Source organism: Fukomys damarensis, unplaced genomic scaffold (assembly GCF_012274545.1).
Source record: "Fukomys damarensis isolate Sample0158 unplaced genomic scaffold, DMR_v1.0_HiC HiC_scaffold_6, whole genome shotgun sequence".
Taxonomy (NCBI): Eukaryota; Metazoa; Chordata; class Mammalia; order Rodentia; family Bathyergidae; genus Fukomys; species Fukomys damarensis.
This window is the reverse complement of record NW_022900918.1, coordinates 34,183,225-34,183,718: the sequence shown is the minus strand read 5'-3', so window position 1 is coordinate 34,183,718 and position 494 is coordinate 34,183,225.

Genomic DNA, 494 nt, shown 5'->3' with positions numbered 1-494 from the left:
GAAGTTAATAGCTTTGTAAAGATAGTAAGGTAATTCTACAACCTCTGGATTCACTTCAAACGTGCTCTAATTCTTTCACTTATCTAATCCTCTCATTCTAAGTCTAACCCCCCATCCTAAATGGTAAAGATGCTATATTGAAAAGCATATTCACTGCAAACATACTATGGGCTGGTTCTTGGTAGGCCTTGTAGATTGTGTTCAGTCTCAGTCGTGGGGAACTGCCATTGGCTAGCTAAGACCAGGGGATTTGGTTCTGCATATGGCTGTGCATGTGGTATAATATGAGATCAGAGACAGCCTGAAGGAGGCCCTTCAAATTCTTTTTTTTTCTCTCTCTCTTTTTTTTCTTTTTTCCTCATTCCACCCTAAAATTTCTTTCTTTTTTCTGTCCTCTCTCTCCAATTCAGTCTCTTGCTCCACCATATTGTCCCTCATCTCCCTTTTTATTCCAGCTCCTGCTCTAACTCAGACTTCTTCTTTTATTATTTTTT